The sequence below is a fragment of the Anastrepha ludens genome, chromosome 4, assembly GCF_028408465.1.
Source record: "Anastrepha ludens isolate Willacy chromosome 4, idAnaLude1.1, whole genome shotgun sequence".
NCBI lineage: Eukaryota > Metazoa > Arthropoda > Insecta > Diptera > Tephritidae > Anastrepha > Anastrepha ludens.
The window spans coordinates 119,730,381-119,746,483 of NC_071500.1; the positions used below are offsets into that span (position 1 = coordinate 119,730,381).

At 36.1% G+C, this 16,103-nt stretch overlaps 1 protein-coding gene across 1 annotated transcript in view; it reads left to right on the forward strand.

Annotated features, from left to right (window-relative positions):
- The window catches only part of LOC128860885 (uncharacterized), a 109,881-nt gene that overhangs the window by 78,684 nt on the left and 15,094 nt on the right, over positions 1–16,103 (forward strand). The gene's annotated exons all lie outside the window — the stretch shown is intronic.

Here is a 16,103-nt window from a genome sequence, read left to right on the forward strand (position 1 = left end):
CATGCACACTTCAGAAGAGATCGCGAGTCAACAGCGAGTCGACATCGAAAAGCAATAACATGAAAGAAAAGTTGTTCAGTAACAGCAAATTAGCCATCGGAACACTGACAGTGGGCTTAAACATTTCATCTGAATCTGTTAAGGTTATTGAGTTAATGATTTGGGTTTGCGTGTTTTGCTTGTCTCACAGTCGGTCCCAAAGAACCTGAATTTCAAGGACCGGTTCAAGGGACCGGAAGACTGGAGACGAAACGTGGGCTTATGAGTATGACACACAATCCAGACATCAGACGAATGAATGCAGAAGATGAAGAACGCAACAATTACCATCCAACAGCCATCGAATTCATGTAATATGGTTTCCTGCGATTTTTCTGTGTTTGATGCAGTCAAAACTGTTTGACCTCTATGGTGCACGCGATTTAACAGTCGAAAGGCAGTAATGGAAAAATCGGATACGGCTATGTTGGCTATACCGAAAATAGAGTTTCAGAAACGTTTCGAGGATCAAACGCTGGCATAATTGCGTTGCAATTCGTAGGGAGTAGTGGAGTACTTTGCAGGCGATAATATCACTTTAAAGTCATAAATTTGTATTTTGAATTTTCTGAAAATATTCTTGGAACTTTTTGATCAAAATATTATTTTCTATTTAACCTTTATCTCCTCTTTTTGTCGAAAGCGACCTATGACCCATAATTATTTATTACTTTTAAGGAAGCTTTTGGCTTGAAATTAGTAAACTCTTTGACTTTGTATGTTACTAATTGCTAGTGATAAATAATATTTGATTGTATTGTATAAAAATACTTTCAGTGGATTTTTTTTATCTTAAAAGTAACGAAAGTAACGTTTGCCACCCTCCTGCATCGACGCATATGAGAAAACGTCTGATTTTTGGCGGGAAAACTACTTTTAGTTGACCTTTTGGGAACGATGGTATTATTTTTTACTTGAGCGCGTAAGATTTATAAAAGAAGTAAAACAAGAAAAATAAGTCGGCTTAACCAAAATATTTGCCAAATGAAGAGATAGGAGGTCTTCAAAGTGAAAGTAGTGATGAAGATATCTGTAGCCTCTCCGATATTAGTGACTAGTTTACATAAATATATATATAAACTGAATATATAATTGGGCGTACACCCTTTTTTTGGGTGTTTGGCCGAGTTCCTCCTCCTATTTTTGGTGTGCGTCTTGATGTTGCTCCACAAATGGAGGGACCTACAGTTTTAAGCCGACTCCTATTTTTATGAGGAGCTTTTTCATGGCAGAAATACACTCGGAAGTTTGCCATTACCTGCCGAGGGGTGACCACTATTAGAAAAATGTTTTTATTAATTTTGGTGTTTCACCGAGATTCGAACCAACGTTCTCTCTGTGAATTCCGAATGGTAATCACGCACCAACCCATTCGGCTACGGCGGCCGCCATATCATAAATACCGATAGTATTTATAACTAATGCAGAAAAAAAATCAAATTTTTATAATCCAACAACTTGTTTTGAAATTTACTTCTAGCTCAGATTTGGTCTAGATTTTATTCTAGATTATAGCTATAAGAGCTTAATAAATTCATTTAATCCTTTACTGCACATGGGCTCTTATATGGTGTTGTATTATTGTATAACCGATACAAAAGATCCACTTTATCTTTCGAAAACTGAGAAAGTCGCATTCGAATGTGTTTTTGTTCCTTTCCAATCATTTTTTTTTTTTTTTGGGTTTGGACGTCTTTGACGTGGATGGTCTTCAAGGTTTGTACAACCTCGATTAAATACATCAACCCAACTTTCTATTATATTAATTGATGGCGAAAAGTCCTGTGGCACGTCTATACAAAATGGCTTATAAACAAAGAATGAACTGACAGATTGAAATGAAACTTCACATACGTCCATATGAAAAGTGTACCGACATAACAACAAAAATTTTGACCAGTAGCAAAACTTATTGAACAACCTAATATAGTATTTAGCAATAATGAAACGCAAAGAAATTTTCTATGGTTTAAGACATTTCGAAATAACCTCACTTTTGAGCAAGTGGGTGAAAAAGCAGAATTGAATTGCGACTGATTCATTTACAAATAACATGACAAAAACATGTCAAAGAAAATATTTTCATGGATTCGATATACTCCTCTTTCTCGTCGGATAATAATTTGCCCGCTTTTCAACTGAGTTCTATACTTTACAACTATTTTTTATATATGGTTCCGTAGAAAAAAAGCAAAATATTATTATTAATATTATATTAAACTTTTATTTTTCTTTTAATCTGACTTATTGATAATTAAGAAGAGCTTTCCACCGTGAAAAAATTTTTTTTTCTACGCTTTATTAATTCATGCAGTAAACGGCTAATATAATTTCACATATTTATAAATATATCTTTGTAATTTCAGACGCAGATATATACTTATATGTACATATCTTAATCCATATATCCAAATACCCACTTGTGCACGACTCAGTTTCATTAAAATTTCTTTAAAAGCGTTCACCTTGGTTAGGTGTTGGTATTGCACACCGTATTGCTTTAAGCGGTTGTTGAACTGTACAGCACAGCAACAATAACAACTGGAAAAATGGAAAAAAAACGGTAAAAAGTGTATGTGTTTGAAAAATACTCACGTGCAATAACATGAAAATGCCATTCATTTTCTCACATTATACTTCCATTTTCATTCCACACCCATTTGCTGAATGGCTATTAGCTCGCCAATGCGCACAAATGCATGCATGTGCACCCGTGTGTGTATTCTTTTGTATAGAGCAAAGAGCAAAGAGTGAAGAGCGTATACCATGTATGTGCAGTGAGTAAGCACGCACACACGCACAAAAAATCATACGCTTTGCTACTCTTTCAACAACCACAATTACTCCAAGGACACGAAAGGGCGGCTTTGGTCTAGTTAATGCCAATAACGGCGCATTAAACTCTTTAATTACAGCGAAAACCCATTAGAAATACATTGCTTAGAAAATTAACGGTTTGAGTTGCAAAATGGGCGAAGAGGTAAATAACTACATAAATAGCATTGGCCCACTAGGGGAACATACATATAAATGAATCTGAATTTGTTTAGTGGATTATACTGATTCTTGCGATATCCCCTTGCCCCGCTTTACAGAACTTTTTCAGAAAATACACAAAAAAATAAAATTGTTTCCCTAAAAGTTTAAACAGACAGACATATTTTTTTTAAATAATTTCTAAGTTTACTTTTTTTATATCAAGCCTGCAGGTACACCAATTTTTAGAACAACTGAAGACAATTCCCAAAATCCATTATTTAAAACATTTTTTTTTTTGGTTTTTTATGCGATTTGTTCATACTTACACTTATTAAATCCGCAAATCCACATGCAACGATTGATTAACTTAATTTTTAAGCCCTATCTTTCCACACTCTAAATATATTTACCGCTAATTGAGACATTATTGAGAAAGGAATTCAGGGTTTATCTGCGGGTTTTAGACGGCGGTTTTTCACTGTTTCTGCATCGAAATAATCCCAACTTCTCAAATCTTTATAATTCAAACTGCATTAATTTTAAAGTGAGAACAAATATTAAATACATAAACAAAGATAAAGCCCTACGGATGAGGGCAGAAAAAACCATTTGCAAATATTTAACTAAAGAAGGACTTGTTTGCGGGAAGCTAAAATATAAAGCATTGAAGACTATGTTTAGTTCAACGCAGCTTCTAGATATGGGAGCGTTCACACCATAACTACCATACTTCCTCGAAAAAGCAATTTTAAAGAATTCCGAATGAAGAAAACTTCTAGGGCGAATATTAGAAGCGATCTTTTCTAAAACAGAAGGGCAGCCAATTGAGTAAGTTATGATTTAATCAGAGGAAGTGAAAAAGAATGCAACTTTAAAGAGAAAAGCAAGAAAAACTGGATACAATGATAGTTTGCACTAACACATTCGAAATTAAACTAATTGTTTTAATATTTCGGAACAGTTTGAGAAATTTCAATTTACATTTTTTTTAAATAAATCGTTATTTCTTAGTATCAGGGCAGCTAATACCCGTATTTGTCGCCTGCGATCCATTTGTTGCTGATAAAACTATAGTGAACAACCGTCTATCATACTACGATTTTAACCAGAATTAACTGCGCCGGTAATCCGAATTAATGCCGCCGTCTGTCTAGGATGTTAGTTCCCATAAAGCAGAAAGACTATCCTCTCTTTGTTTTTGTGTTTGGCGTGATACATGGCATCTCACTTTTACGTGCTATTTAGTTCCACCTAAGACTCTTCAAACAAGACTTTTAGTAAGAGCTACGTAATGTATGCCCTAGTAGCGCCACTCACTTCGAGAACTAAACGAGATTTCGAATTCTATTACGCTTTTTTTTCGTTGCCGAAAAACATGTTTTTTAAACTATTAAATTCAATATTATTTTAGTATTTCCCCAAAAGTGTTTCAGCCTAGATTATCGTTGTAACATTGATAACTGTTGTAGTGTATTTCCAATAAAATGTACAAATAATAAACAAACGAGCTATATCTGAGACTTTTTTGCTGAAAAATTTATATAGAAATATAATAATAATTGAGATCTCCTTCTTCAATACTGGGTTTTAAGTAATATCTAATACCTTCCGAAATTAATAAATAAAAGCACTGCTGGTCTTGATATTTGCTGGTTTGGCTCGACGCACAGTGCGTCCGATTCCCGAAAAGCTGGCCAAAACTCAAAAAATTAAGTAATTGATTCAAAATTTCTTACTCGGGGGTTGTCGGGGTCGCTGATTACGAATTTGATCTTAAAATTTTGAAAATCCACCCCCTTCCACCCCTATTGGCCACCCCCTCACGTGAAATAGCGTATATTCTAGAACATAATCAAGATGCATGTAAATTTATATGTTTTCGGGGTCGCAAGGTAGCAAGTGGTAGCAGCTGAATCTTGTTTTATTCAGTAACCATTACTTTTTTGAGTAACCTTTACTAGGTTTCAAAGCAGCATATGACGGCGTTGTATTACTATACAATTTGAAAACTCAAATTTTATAAAAAAAATTGCAAAAAATGTATCTACGTATTGCTGCAGCTAAAAATTTTGTGTCGAGGTATTGATATGTACTAAAGATTTTTCGTATTTTACTAACCTTCCGAAGTTGATTCCATTTGGTTTTGTTCAATTTACTCCATTACAAAATCTTTCAAATGTGTACAACTTTCACTATTCATCGACAGTAATACGATGCTCAAACGAAGGCCACGTTGCGACTGAAAATACAGAGGATACTTAGGGTACAGGACGTTGCTATGAACGGTTTTCACTACTCAAGGCATTACTGTAGCCAACCCAAAGACAAAAAAACTCTATCTAGAAACTTTTTTTTTCGACTTTTGGCCAGCTTTTTGGGAATCGGCCGCACTGTGCGACGCGACCTAAAGGTTTCCAACAACAGTTGTTGCGCTAATTTGGATTTTATTATTTAATTCACATTATTAGCTTTACTCATATATTTTCTTATGAGAGTTAAAACAAATGCTACCCAGTACAAATTTGTGGATGCGCTTGAGGAGTGCAGTGCTGAGTCCGGGAACTGGAATAACCCATAAAGTGTAGATATGATAAGAATTTGTATCTTAAGAAACATTAAATGAGAAACACTTTTCTGCTGTTCATTTGAATAGTTCGGAGAATATCGCACAAATGGCCATCTTTAACCGTAATGATCCAATTTATTTTTTTTTTTTCATATTTCTCCATCACGTTGGTTCATCTTCCGATGAGCGGCTATGAGGTTGCGAATTGAAATCGTATATTGGTCCTTTGGCTTATTGGCGTGTGCCTTGAACTTCAAAAAATTGTACAAATAAAAGTCTCGTGACGTCAAATCGGAGGATCTTGGTGGTCAGTCAAAGTCGTCATGCTTCTATAAGTATTTATTTGTTATAATTAGATATAAAAATGCAACACTGAGTAACTAATAGAGTGCTTGCAGCCAGAGCTCTTCTATATCTCTATCACCGCCTTGGAAAAAATATGACTCGCAAATATCGGAACAAACTGTAACCTTTTGGTCATAAAGTGGTCGTTTTTCAATTAGTTGAGGGTTTTGGCTTGCATTAAATTGAATTTTTTCTTTCTTACGTCTGTTTCAATGAGAAATGTGACTCGTCGAAAATGATATTTTTTCGCTAAAAATCCAGTTCGGTTAAGAAATTATTTTGAATTTACAGCTGAACAATTGAAAATCTTCATCCACTGCTGCTTCCAACGTGGTATGACATTGGTCAATGTGTGACAGGGATGTCAAAAGTTATAGGTACCCCATGCGTCCACTTTAAATGACCATCCCTTTATTCACAGAACAGGCAGCCATATAAATGAAATTGTGTTTAGGTTAGGTTATAAAGTGCTGACTAATCTGTAAAAATATCTCACTTAGACCTCTGAGGTCCATTGCGCTACCAGTGCTATGTATTTGGAGTTGAATTATTAGTTTATGTAATTCTTAATGCACGAGTTTTAACAAGCCTTTCAGCCATTTTTCAGCAATATCCCTCGAGGATGGAAAATATGTTGATCATAGGCACATTTGTCGAGTATTTCAAAGAGCAGGACAATGGCAAAGTAATTGTTCCAAAGTACCTCTATATCTGGACTAATCGCATTTGAGATAGAGTCCCGTCAGTACTCCAACCAATATTTTCCAGAGTGATAAAATAAAGTTTGTCGTTTTCGTATTGCAAGCTCTTAGCATAATTTTGGCAGTTTTGTACGAGGTTTAGTGTTCGCATATCGACTGTCTGATGAAAGATTATGTTTAAGTAGCAGACACTAGGAATGGATAAGCGGTTACAATGAAAATCTGGTGAATATCTTATATGGGAAATTATTTCATGATTGGCTTTAAATTAATTCTTTTCCCTAAAGGGTAATATCCTAGCATATTTTTTCTTCTGCTCCATAATTTCTTATCCATTAAAATGGGGTTAGAGGGTTTGTGGATTAGAAATTTTTTCAATTCCCCACATACATATAAAAAAAGGAAACATAACGGACAAATTCTTGTAACTCATTAATTCACTTAAAAAAAGTAGGGGATTTTCATTAATAATAAAAGTCAAATGATAGGTTGGCTTAATATGCGCGATTGCGTATCAAATGGTCCAAGTATTATATTTTAGACTTTGTCTTCAAGTGTTTTACAATTTGGTTTATTGTAAACTTGAGTATAAGAACAAGAAAAGTAAAAAAAAATATTATTTTCAGATTTATTTATTTATTTATTTATTCAGTCTACAAGATAACCTTACATATTTCTAGTTCATAAAATGTTGAAAATTTTGCTATGGAGCTCTATAAAGTGAATTATCTTCGGTTCTTTTAAGCATTTTCATAGCTTTGTTTAAGGTTTTAAAATAGAGCATATCATATGTCCCCTGTGATCGACTTGGAGACGACTGCGTATGCTAGCGATTCCTTAAAGTAGCATTTTTCAGTGATACAGGGTTTGATTGAAAAGTAATGAGACTTCCCGCGTGGAGCGTCTGCCAAGCGATCAACCGAATCGGTTGGTGGGGGAAAATGATCGTTGGACCTTCCCCTTTCATTAGAAATCGGTCCCAGTTCGATGGCAACAGCGGTGCAGTCAACATCGCTTCGCGCGTGAAAGCGGTTTTAAAAGTGTGTTAGAATTTTGCAGTGGCGAATATGCAGCGATCGTTAGAGCAACGTTACTCGATCAAATTTTGCGTAAAGCTAAACAGTTTGTACCTCCAGGAAGCACTGTAAACGCGGCTTTTTACAAAGAAGTGCTCATTCGGCTGAAAAGCCGCGTCGTCCGGGTTCGGCCCGACCTCGTCAACAATTGGACCCTTCATCACGACAGTGCGTCGGCGCACACCGCCTTCCTCTGCACGTCTGCATTCGCCAAGATGGGGGTTCCGGTGCTTCCCCACCCTCCCTACAGCCCAGACCTGTCCCCTCCGGACTTCTTCTTGTTCCCGCGCCTGAAAAGAAAGCTGAAGAGGAGGCGTTTCGACTGTGAAAACTGTGACAGCCGAATTGAACGCGATTCCGGCGGATGAGTTTAAAAAATGTTTCCTGTAGTGGAAGGGCCGCTACCAGCGGTGTATTGACGCTCAAGGGTCCTATTTTGAAGAATATTAGTTGTATAAGCCAAAAGGCTTAATAAAACTGCTTAAAACAAAATAAGGCTCATTACTTCTCAATCAAAGGTTATGGGAACTCGGTTATGAAATTAGCAGGGATTACTTAGCATAGTCCTAGCTATTAATAAAAAAATTAAGAACAAAATCTGAGGTGGGTGTGTTTTTCAAATATGGCGAAAACTAATTTTTTTACAAAAATATATAACTTTTGTAGTAATTTTTTTATATAGTATATATATAAAACATTTAAAAGAAAAAAGTTATAAAAATGTTAAAACGGATCGAAAATATTTTGCTTAAGAAACTCTATATCAAAATTTTCAAGACTGAATAAGTCTAAGTAGAATTATACATTTTTCAGTGAACTTCGATTTTTTAAAGCCGCACCAAGCCAAACTTCTGCCAATTTTGGCCGAAGTCGAAACGAAACTGAAACGATCTTTTTAAAATGTCAAAGTAATGGATAAAAATGGTTAAAAAAGGATCAGTTTTTTTATTAATTACAAATCCTTATGTTTATAAAAATAGAAAAAAATATAACATTTAGTAATTATTTAATATTTAATAAATAAATAAATGGCACGTATACTTCTGTAAGGTGTTTGTCTGAGCTCCTCTTCCTCTAAGTGGCGTGAGTTTTGATGTTGTTAATCAAGAGAACTCCAGTTTTAAGCCGACTCCCAAAGGCAAATGATTTTTATGAGGAGCTTTTTTATGGCAGAAATACAGCAGGAGGTTCGCCATTGCATGCCGAGAAGCGACCGCTATTAGAAAAACTGTTACTATCATTTGGTGTTTCATGTCTGAGGTTTCGCACCCGTGCACTACCAATTGATCGTCACGCACCAACCCAACCCGGCTCCGGCGGCCGTTTAAAACTTACATCTCAGTAATTTCATATTGCAAAATAAAAACAGTAGCTTATCGGAGTTAGCTTGCAGCGTTCAAAAATAGTTCACTAGCCACACTCGATGGAGGAGCAGATGAAACATACATATTTCAAAGGTAGTGAAAAAAAATGGAATTGATACCATTACACAAAAAATATTTCACAAGCAAAAATTTGATACAAGAATTATTCGACCAAAGCGCTGATGTTTCTTAGTCGAAGCCGAACCGAAATGAACTTTTGTGGCCGAAGCGGAGGTTGTGAAAACTATGATATCTGCATCCTTTTGATAAAACAAGTAAAATCAACTTAACATTGTTTTCTGTGAAGCACTAAATTGTTTGCTATTTGCGAAGTATTTCATCAGCATTCATTAATAGCTTTGGATTAAGTAACTATATTAATAAAAGTTCTTTAAAATATTACATTTTTCCATAATAAATCAGAATTTATAAACTTTAAGCAAAACCTTTTAAAGCCAAATAAGTTGTTTTGTCAAAATTGCACACATACAAATGCAAATATGAGTATGAGGATTCATTTAAGCACCTATGTGTATGAGTAAATACTTCACTTTTTGCTTGGCGCCCACACACTTTGTTACGTGTTTGGCCGAGCTCCTCCTCCAATTTTGGTGTGCTTCTTGATGCCGATGCACTCCGAGGCTTCCACTGTTTACTAGCTTTTACTAAATGAGAATATACTTTTAGTTGCATATGCATTTTAATATACTTTAAATGAGCTAAAAATAAAAGCAGCTTCACTAAAAGTTTTCAAAAGTTTGCTTTGCTGTAGTTTTTGTTTATATTTTATATATAGTATGGATATACATATGTATATGTGGCGCTTTCATATGGGATTTGGGAGAACGGAAAGTCTGCTTACTTATGCAAATTCAATTTTATGAAATATACAGTTACTCGTAGCTCATTTGGATAAAGTGTTTTACACCTCAGCTGAGAGGCAATGAGTTGATCAGCCTACCCATACGCAGCCACTTACCCACATGCATGCTTGGTTATCAACAAAATTTCTGTGAACTTGTGTGTGTGCATACTGAACTACCTTTCATGCTCATTTTAAGCATTCATGACTGTGATTTACATGAATACCTTTTGAAACTCAAACATATATTTATACTTAGGTAATAATTATATATAAGCAACAATTCGAAGAAACTTCCAGTGGCTTCTAACTTTTCTTAGCCCTTAGCTTAGGTATGCAGTAAGGAGCATCAGAACCTTTTAGCATCCAGAATATTAATTTTGCATTATTTTCGGGTACTTTTTCCCCCGGGCCCGGAGTTTTCAGAGGGGCCCGGACTCGAAGGTAATTCCAAGAAATTTCCTGCTTGAAAAAATATAGTAAATAATACTTCTACCAGAGTTCCGTCACAGACTTTTTTTGGTGTCACCATATCGAATGTTATGATCACGATTACGAAGAATAAATATAATATGGTGATACAAAAGTGTATATTATTGAGCTCTTATTAAAATGGAACATTTTATGCTACTGATTTATAAGGTAATTAATAATTATAGTGATGATTAGATTCAATTTAGACAGTTGTATTTTAAATGAAGACCAATTTTGAAACGTAGTTATTCTTTAAAGCAATTTGTCCTCACTGGGTATGTTATTATATAAATAATTTTTTAAATTCGTTTCGTAAATGACTTGAAAAAATTATTTATATATACATATTTATAATCTCAATTGAGATGTGTCACTTGAAGAGTGTGTAAAAGGCGAATTTTACTGGAAATTCGGAATGTTGTATGAATCCGTTCGACTTGTTGGATGCCATCACAGCTAAAAACTTGGATACTCTGTTTCCGAACATCTGCATTGCTTTGCGAATATTCTGCACCCTGTCAGTATCGGTTGCCGGCGCCGAAAGATCGTTCAGCGCTTTATCAAGGATCAAAGACTACCATCGTTCTTGTTCAACTCAGAGTCGAGTAACAGTATTGACAACTTTGTATTTGGAATCTGAGTTAGCAAGGAAACTCGACTTCGATGAAATTATAAGAGCTTTTGCCTCAGCTAAAGCAAGAAAAGCAAAATTCTAAGCGTCGTGGCAGTCATTTTCAAATATTTGTAAGGCTCACAAAATGAATAAAAAATTTTCATTTTTTTCAGCTGCGTTTTTTATTTCAGATCTGCTGAAGAGTTTTCTAAAATTCATTTTAATCAATATTTCATTATTAATTCTATCAACAATTTTATCAATGAGTTTTTCAATGTTTAAATGTTATATCACTATAACATAATACGCATTTTGACTCGATAGAGTCGTCGGGTTAGGCCTGCTAGTTTCCTCATTATCGTGCCTTATTGGAAGGAACCAAGGTGAGTTGAGTATATCTCGAAGGATTTTATTCTGGAGTCGTTGAAGTATGTTTATAATACTTTGACCGGCGCAACCCCATAGTTTCTTGCCATAGGACCACACAGGCTTTATGATTTGTTTATTTATAGCTATTTTGTTATATATGGAGAGCTTTGATCTTTGTCCAATTCGCCATTTCAGTTTTATTATTTTCAGATCGATCTCATGCCGTTTAAGTTTGCTTCCATTTGCTGCTTCCATCGATGCTTAGCATCCACAGTGACCGTAAAAATACATTAACAAAATGCATGTGATTGTGGTTTTTTATTGTTCCTACCACCTTTGTATAAATACACCTTGGAATCTACCTCTAGAAATATTTGAATCATGATTTCTTGCTGTAATTCGAAGTCTGAACAAGAGTAAAAAGAATCTCCCTGTTAATTTTTCCACATGAAATTCCAATTCATTAAGAAAATATAACATCAGTTTTTAAAAAATGTTATCCTTGCAACTTTTGCATTAATCCTTATAAAAAAGAACAGAATTGCTTTTAAATTTATGTGAAAGGTCAAAGTAATCTGAAAGAATCAATTAAAAGAAAAAATTAATCTCGTTTAGTGTTGACGAAAGAGTGTATTAATTGTAACCAGTTTCTCTTAACTTTTAAGGACTATTGTAATCGTAATCATTTGTTTATTAAATCCTTATCATTCAGCTCAGTTTTCTATCTGTAAAAATCCGATTTCTTAGGAGGTGTATGCACTAAAAGACGCAGCCTCGAACTTAAATTGAAATCAAACATCCAGTTGTAAAAATACATACACTTTTTCTTCTTCTTTATCATCTTTATTTTAGGATTAAACTCTGTTTTACAGCAAATTACAGAAAAAAATGCATACATCATAACATATATACATAACAGATATAATTAATATAATAATTATCTATACTACATTAAAATCACGTATCGGTTGAGCTTGAAGTCCAACATTCTTGCCATCTCTTTGGAGGTCGACCAGGTAGTCTTGAAGATGTTGGCTTTTCTATCATTGATATTTTTGCCAGTCATTGGTCTGTCATTTTGGATGCTGTTTCAAAATAAGGCATGTAAAAATTTAACTTCAATTTCAATTTATTTGTTTTGTTTTGTACAAAGTAAGACAAACTCTTGTGGTAGTGCGTTTTCTTATAACTCTAGAAAACGAGGATGGTATACATAAAAATGCTACTTAAAATTTAAAACTATTTCAGCTATTAAACTTATAGACTAAAACTTAAAATAAGTAAGAAAAAGAGAAAGATGATGGGAACGTGATAAGGAAAGGGGGGATTAAAGGTTAGAAGTAGTTAGAAACTGTAGTTTTAAAACACCTTGCTTGTTTTATAAACTTTATTATAGTTGGTACAGAATTCCATAGTTGTATGGCACTAACAAAGAACTTGCGCTCTGATTCTAAGTAAGTATAAGTCGCAATAATGAGATTCAATGTTCGGATGCACTGACATTTAATACTAATGTTTTTATACAGGTGCAATGGCTTTTGTGTGTACTTATATTAATTTATGCACGAATATAAGAGCGTGAACTTTGAGATACGAGACCAGGATATGACCAAGAACCTCTTTTGATAGATTATGGTCATATTAGCTTTTTTCAAACGCGCTTCATTATTTAAAGCAATTTGCAATTTATGTTTCGAATTATTATCAAGCGTGCAATATACTAATTCAGCGTATGATACATGCGGAGCAATGAGTGATGTAACAAATTTTAATTTAGGTGTTCATTGGAATCAGTGGGGCGCTTCGAACGACTCCTACTCTGGCACTCAACGCAATGTTAAATGTGGTACCGGTAGATATCGCAGGCAGAATTGCCGCTACACGTACCGCAATCAGACTGAGGGGCTGGAGCTATAAGCTCAACCTCACTTATGGGCACTCAAGCATCCTTAGAAACTTTGAGTTCATCCCTCTGTCAACAGACCAGTGTATACCCTCGTTTAGTCCTACCGGAACATTCTCCACTCACATCCCGTCAAGGGAAGAGTGGGCGGAGGGCTACACTTGGGGGCAGGGCCTGGTGAACTTGTTCACGGATGGATCGAAGTTGGAAGGAAAGGTTGGCGGAGGAGTCTTCTGCGAAGGGCTTCCCATCAGACGAAAATTCAGGTTACCGGACCACTGCAGTGTGTTCCAGGCAGAGGTAGCCGCAATCAAGGAGGCCGCTGATTGGCTGCTCAAATGCGTACTAACAGTCAAGAAAGTAAATATTTACTCCGACAGCCAAGCAGCAATAAGGGCCCTCGGGTCTATGACGGTGCATTCGGAATTGGTCAAGGAATGCTTGACCTCATTTTCGACTGCGTCCGAATTCTTTGACATCAGCCTCATCTGGGTTCCCGGTTATAGCGACATTGCGGGGAACTGTGAGGCGGATGAGTTGGCCAGACAAGGGACATGTGAGGTGATTTCCCCGCGGAGGGAGAAAATTGGGATCCCCCTGACTACCTGCGGTCTGCTCCTGGAAAGATGGGCATCGCGCCAACTCAGCGAGGGCTGGGCAAATACACAAACGTGTAAAGTCGCGAAATCCTTCTGGCGAAGGCGCTCGGGCGAGATTATGAGGCTAACAAAATATCAGCTCTCCAATCTAGTGGGTTCTCTCACAGGACACAATGCGCGAGGAATGCATGCTGTGAGACTTGGAATCACCACGAGTCCTTTTTGTGCGGGATGTATGGAGGATGAGGTGGAACCATCTCAGCACCTTCTCCTTAGCTGCCCTGCTCTGGCGGGGTTAAGATTCAGGCATCTTGGCTCTTACTTCTTTGCCACGCCTGCTGATATAGCTGGAGCTGACATTAAAAATCTGATGAGTTTCATCAGCAGCACAAAGCGGTTGACGCAAACATAGTCATCGTTCATAATCCGCACGCTCCCAACCTTTCCATCACCACCTCTCCCCGCCCTCTCCCTGCACCTCATCGGTCCTACCCTTCACCTCACTTCCTTGACAATGGTATCACAAAGGACGAATCCTTCTTCGTCCAAGTGTGCTCACTCCCTGGCCAACCATACCAACCTAACCTTGTTGTGGCGGTATGTAGGCAGTGCAATAGAGCTTTCTAAGAATATTATATTATATATCTTGCTTACAACAAAGTTTACGTGATCAACGCATGATAATCTCGAATTTATTTCGAAACCCAGGTTAGTTATTATGTCATCAAAGTTAATATTAACTTCATTAAGCAATAAAAGCTAAGTCAAATTTTGAATTAGAAATAGCAATCGCCTTCGTCTTTGACTCATTTAATTTCAAGTTGTTAGATTTGGCCCAGTTAGAAATACGAGTGAGGTCTTCTTAAACCTTGTTATCAAATCTTCAGTAGCCTTGACAGGTAGATCTGAATGGCATGAGCATAGAGGTGAATCGACGAATTTCGGCAATACTCAACAATACCATTAATAAAAATGCAAAATAAAATGGGACCTAATATAAAGCCTGCGGCACACCTGATGTAATTCAAGGAGTTAGACTTGAGTAAATATAACCACTCTTAACTTGTTGTGGCCGATTCGAGAGGTAACTTTTTATTAATTAATCAATTTTTGCAGCAAAACGTTGTTATCAATAGTATCAAAAGGCTCTGAAAAATCGATTAATATTAACACTGCAAAGTAGTTCTTATCAGCAGCAGGGCGAACGTCTTCAAAAACGTTAAGCATAGCTGTGGTGCAACTATGCAGACTTTAGAAACCAGACTGAAAATTACTCAGCAGATTATTCTTGCCCAAGTAGCAGGTAATTTGTCGCGCCAAAAATGTTTCAAATACTTTCGATGGGGCAGGTAAAATGCCTATTGATCTGAAGTGCTGAGGAGCGGTAGAACACTTTTTTTGGCACAGGTATTATATTTGCTGTCTTCCAGAGATATGGAAAATAGTGAAAGGTTAACTAAATGCGCAAGTGATGGTATTACAAATAGTGGATTTTTTCGTTTCACTTTTTTATTCAAAATACTGCTTTTAAGAATTATATGTAAAAAATCAAATAAATTAAATATTCGCCATGAGCCCGTTTAGAGGTAAAATCCGCCAAATAGTCGACTCTTGAACGTCTAATTGTTGAGAGCGCCGGTATATCGATTTTGAACGTTATTCAACAGCACTTTAGCTACAGCAGGCATTTCCTCAACAGAACGTCCAGTTTTTGGTCTACCAGTCCTTTTTCTATCCTTGGCAGAATCCGTTTCTTCCAATTTTGGCACCAACCTTTGACTTGTCGACTTTTTGGGATAATTATTGCCACCAAAAAATTTCAAATCTTGCGACATTTTGTTCTTAATTTTCAAAACAAGTTTCACCAATTTTAACACATTGTTCTATTGTATAGAATTGTGCAACTGTTTACTTGATAAATGTCAAAGATGGCATGGAAAAGATACCGTCTAGGAACTATTCACTACTTACACATTTCGGCGTCACATTTGAAAGACCCTTTACTTGTATCCCCCTATGTGGCGTAATTTCTCAACTCGGCTCATGTGCAATTCTGCCTGAGTGGCAATGCAAAATACGCACACTATTGCATTAAGTTAATTCCACTGCAAAATAACGCATAATTCGCTTGCGACTGCAGGGCAAACACAATTGTCATAGGTCACTTGTGGTTTGTTTGTTCACTCTTCTTCTTTCAAGCGTAAGCACTTTTT